The sequence below is a fragment of the Lampris incognitus genome, chromosome 16 (genome assembly GCF_029633865.1).
Source record: "Lampris incognitus isolate fLamInc1 chromosome 16, fLamInc1.hap2, whole genome shotgun sequence".
NCBI classification, from domain to species: Eukaryota; Metazoa; Chordata; class Actinopteri; order Lampriformes; family Lampridae; genus Lampris; species Lampris incognitus.
This window is the reverse complement of record NC_079226.1, coordinates 10,322,860-10,328,126: the sequence shown is the minus strand read 5'-3', so window position 1 is coordinate 10,328,126 and position 5,267 is coordinate 10,322,860.

The following is a 5,267-nucleotide window of genomic DNA, read 5'->3' as shown; positions in this document are numbered from 1 at the left end:
AGTGGCCAGGACCCTTCCGTCTTCCTTTATTTCTCAAAGAGGGGTGGGTAGATTGTGAATGCATGTAAAGTGCCCAAAAATTAAACAAAACACAGATCAAAAAGAAAAGATCAGACCACACCGAGTTTTAACCACATCTATGTAACCAGCCGCTTAAAGGTCAACTTCATACGTGAGTAAGACCTCGGTCTCACTAGCCAGGGCCTCAAAACATGGTGTTTCAATGCTAGTGGCTTCCAAACACAAGGCTCTGCTACTCTGCTACTCTTCAGGCTCCTCTTCACATGATGTATGATGCCATCACCCACAAAGTTCTGTCTGCACACAGTCCACAATGAACTACAACCCAAAGCACACGTGTTGCTCCGTACAGAGTTCCTGTACAGCTGCTGGACTACCTTTCCTATGCGCACTCCCCCTCCTCAATCCACCTTCCCGTCCTAATTTCTCAACACTTTAAATGGCTTTATTAGGTGGCAACATATGGGATCAGAGCGTTAACCTGGTTCTTACTAGTCTGTCCACATCATGGATAAAGCAGGTCATCCTTATACTTCACCCACCTGAGAGTAGGTTGCTTCTACACGTGCCCCCTTGCATTCCCATTTGAATTAAAACGGACACTGACTCAAAATGGCCAAATGGTGCTGAAGCATCAAATGAACGATTTGGATCTTAAGTAGGTAGACAGATTACCTTAAACAGAGATACACTTTATTAACCAATCCCTTCTAAATGGTCTCTTTGCCTCTTCTCTGCCCAGACCAGCTGCTGATGTGGTATGATGAGTACTAGCTGCATCTCTGATCCCTTCAACAAAGTTTAAAAAAAGATTACGATTAAAAAAAAAGTATTTATATGGTCTTGTTTGTCAAGCAAACATTTCGGCCATGAAGTTAACTGCGTTTGTTAGTTAGATGGCCTAAGCAACTCCCTGGTCACACATGTATACCTTCGGCATAACCCAGGACTGACCTCGGTCCAACAGCAGCAACCCATCATGTTAGATAATGGTCTATTCCCATGTCCCATAGGTCATCTGCAACTCAGACGGAACATCTCACAGTTGTCTTAAAAGTTGTCCTCGGTTCGCTGTTTGAGACATTTCTGGCTGGATCAGCATCCTGTCAGCCGCTCCAGGTCCAGAGCCTCAAATCTTTCAGCGTGAACCCTATCTACCCGCCGATGTCTTAGATTTACTTGTCAAGTTCACCCCCCGAAGACTCCATCTTAGACAGCTGTCTGGAAGCAGTTGACACCATTCAGTTCCTGTTGTGATGTGAGAGAGAATCCAACTCCTTGTTCTCCTTTTGTTTAATTTTACATTCACTCCCTCCTCACAGTGAAACAGGTGTTGGATTGAAAGGACCCACAGAGACAGAGAGGGAGAGGGGGACAGAGAGTAACACAAATCTGGTGGTGATTGGATATCATAAGACAACAGCGGACATGGTCCAATTCTAAAGATCTCATTCACACAACAGAACTGGACTGGACTTAGCTGGACCCGGTACACCCATAATGCCTCAGCAACGTGCATTACATAGCAGACTGAGCTGAGAAGGTGGGTATGCCCGCGTGCCACTGGTTCATCTTCAAAAGAGTTTAGCCACATCACAACCCAAAGGCCTTGACGTTGTTTGGTCAAGTTCGAAAACATGTTGGATGCAAATATCCAAGTTCTTCAACAGTACAGCATATGTCTGGCGGTAAAACACCCAGTTAGTTTAAAGTAACAAATGAGTTAACAGCCAAATGGCAGATTGGTGAAAATGAACATCTCAATCAAAAATGGAAATGGCCAAATCAACGCAACTATGCTTTGGTCCATTTAAACATCAGCCACGGCTGTAAGATGTGTGCACAGTAATGCGACCTGCTCACACTTTCTGCTCCAGCACAGTTTGGTTCTGTAATGTGAGGAGGACTTGTAAATAAGTGCGAACACATCTGCTCATAGTATCTATTAAGAGTAGTAGTATCCAAGTGTGCAGTACAGAATGGAAGAGAGAGGAAGGAAGAGCGGAATAAAATGCACTAGAAGAAGGTATAAAACAGGCTCTTGGTCTTAACCCGTGCCTGTGTGTGTACTTCAGTTAGATGTGTCTGAGACTAATTTCTTCCATTGTGGTCTTTGGAAGTTAAAAGGAAAAAAAAAACATGTCGAGGAAAGAGAACAGATCCAGTGACAGCTCTTAGAAAGACTCCTAATGTTAACCCACACAGTGTGAGCTGGAGGCCTGAGCTATTGTTTCTCCCACTCACTTTCCTCCTCTCCTTGAAAACCGACAGAACCCTGAGAAAGAGCGATCCCTGTTCCTGTTTCCTGCTACAGTGGAAGTGACAACACAACGCTGAGCACGGGAAAACCAACACACCTGCAGGGGGGGGGGGGGGTGTCAGACTGTTGTAGTTGTCACAACTCAAAACTCAGGCATAACCTCAGATGGATGCGCCTTACAGAGCAACACATGAACGTACAAAAAATAGGAGCGCTCTGTAGAAAGAGAAAAAAACCATTGCTGCAGTGTACATAGCTACACGTTTGCAACCCTAGCTAGCTAGCTAAGTCATGCCGCTACCCTTGACAACAGTGTGGTAACAATCAAAAGCAACAACACTCACCACAATAAACAACAAAACTGACAAGTCAGAGGTGTGAAAAGCAGTGAAGCTTCAGATGCTGACAGCTCGGCATGGAGGCTCTGAATATTGGGCGAATGCCAATGACACACCGCCAATACATGCAGGCACTTTTGCTGTCACTTCTGCCCAATATCGCTTTTCATGGCACTAGGCTATCCACACTTGTCAATCTTTTAAAATGAACGTTGTCTGTCCACACTGCCACAGAAAAGTTGCCTACACATCATTTTCTGGGTGGCATTTTAGTCTTACCACTTCTCTCCCATTGGTATATCTGTCTATTTTAAAACACAGAGCTCTCCCTGAACTCCTTTGGTGCGTTTAAGTGGAAAACAACGACTATTATCCAAAACCACGGATTACACTTCAGTGCCTCTCCGGTGTCATGCATATTTACACACAACATCCTGATTTTCTTTCAAGAAGTACTCAAAGACAGAAAAACATCACAGCCTGCCCACATCCGTGTGAAGAACCAATCACATCTGGACAGAAACACAGCTGGAGGGGGAGTGGGCTTGATACATGTATGTTTAAAGTGGCGGTTAGCTTAGCAGAATAGCTAGCTTCTCATTACATTCTAGAGTAGGTTGCCCCCACACCCACCCCACAGCCTCCATTAGCAGTTCGTTTATTTTACACAATACCTACAAGTATATAAAATCAGCATTAAAACTCTCTCACAAGAACGAATTTGACCTCTTTCAAAGAAAGGGATGAGAAAGCCAGGATGGAAAGGAAGGGAGGAAGAAGAAAGGATAGAATCAACAAATTATCGTTTGAGCGCATTGTGTGGTATGCAATTTTCCCTCCTAAATACGCGTACGTGTGCGTGTGTATGGCCCCATTTATAGCCAAAAACAGCCATCAAAAGAGACTCTTGGTACCAAAGTGCATAAATCCTGAGATGTGAACCAAGGTCCACTGATTATCAGTCCGGGGACTGTGGCTATACCGTCACCAAGCTCACTTGACAACATCATGGACGCTGGGTGACCATGGGCTCAGTACTTGGTCCAGAGTTTTTGTTGGACAAAGAGAGCCCAGTAGTACACTGTAAAAAAACCGCTGCTTCTATGTCTGTCATTAGGAGTCTTAGTTCTTCAATTCCACATCTTACCTGGTAGAATTTCAGTTGGCCCTCACTTCAAAAGCTGTAGCGCCAACAACTTAAACATCGTTTTGAAGTAATATGTATAGGAAAATAATTTTGAAACAATTTGGGTAGGAAAATCTGCCACAGATTGCAAAGCAAAAAGCATTTAATCACAGGGCTTATGTGCCCTGAAGCCCAATGGCTCCAGAATGTCCACTGTCTTAAAAAAAAATGCCCCCCACCCATCGAAATTTTGATTCAACCTCACTGTCCGGAGAACAAGATGGCAAGTTGCTGAATCTTACAACCTAGAAGACTTGTGTTTGGCCATAATCTTCTATTGTCACTATCCAGCACAAGCCGCCCACATGACATAATGTGTTTACATGCACATCACTCCATGTTATGATGTAGTTGAAAGAGCTTCTGAGGAAGATGTAAACATGTCAAAAGGTTTGAATCAGACAGTAACACAATGGCTGTTGTGACTGAATTTACACTCTAACACGCTTACAAATGACTTCACTATATGCTAGCTAGCTTATATATGCTAGCTAGCTAGCATAAGCCAAGTTTCTTTGTGGCAGAGGAAAGACTATGCTCTCCAGAAAAGTAAATGAACTCTGTTCAAATAGTAATTGTGACCGGCGGGCCTTTAAACAGCATTGTTCTTCCCTTACAGCCATGCCATGTCCCCTGCATCTATCTACCAGAGATATAATACGTGCAACAAGCAGCTTGGTTTTGCCATTCTTCTTACCAACCTTAATCTTTGAAAACAAATGTACGACTAGGTTCGCTGACCCCAATACCACACCCACTCAGCAAGAATGAGCGGGGGTCTGTTCGATGGCAATATCATCAAAAATATCATCAACAAAAACTGAATCCAGGAAACAACGGGGTATTTCCAAGGCAACTGTGACTCAGGAGAAAATAAGATAATTTTTCTACACTAACAGAAGAACAGCTGATTGTTTCACACATCCTCATCACATTACTGCCTTGGTCACTGATTTTTAAAGTCTACCTGAGACTGACAAAGAGGAAATGTCTGCAACAGAAAAATGACTTTAGCCAGAGCCGCCAGATGAGAGTTTGGCCGTACAATATAACAGGCTGTCAGACTCGTCACTCTGCAACCTGCTGCTGCTGGCGGTGAAAATGTGATGAGGCAGGAAGGTTCAATAGAGTTTGTTAGTTTATAATCAGGAGTTATGTCTTGGAGTAAGGACTGTAACAACCAACACCACTAGAGACCGATGTCCAAACTCACTTATTCCATGGCTCTGACTGTGATGGCAGAGTGCTTGATGTGAGGTTGCACCTCTGCCAAGTTTCTCTGAGAAATATTCTTGTGCCGTAGCCCTCTATAAGATAGTCCTGAATGGACTGACTGACTGGCTGGCTGACAGACGAAGGATGACAGTGCAGTGTTAAACTGACTGTATTTTACAACCTGTTCACTCTGATGAAGAATCAATTTGATGACTAAAAAAAAAAGTCCACCACTGCAGGAGAAAAA